Here is a 217-nt window from a genome sequence, read left to right as displayed (position 1 = left end):
CAACCGATCCATTTCCTCCTATTATTCAACAACAATCCTCAGACATCCTGTACTAAAAACGCCATCCATTTTATCTGTTTTACCCACAATACGTTTCCTATCCCGATGCGAGAACGTCGGGAGCGAGTGACGCAACGCAATCTCGTGTTCGAAGGCACGACAGTAAGTTTGATTATTTGCCTTCGGTCGGCGATTTGCGGAGGAAGGAATCGCGTGA

The sequence above is a fragment of the Penaeus monodon genome, chromosome 29 (assembly GCF_015228065.2).
Source record: "Penaeus monodon isolate SGIC_2016 chromosome 29, NSTDA_Pmon_1, whole genome shotgun sequence".
Lineage (NCBI taxonomy): Eukaryota > Metazoa > Arthropoda > Malacostraca > Decapoda > Penaeidae > Penaeus > Penaeus monodon.
This window is presented reverse-complemented; position numbering follows the sequence as displayed.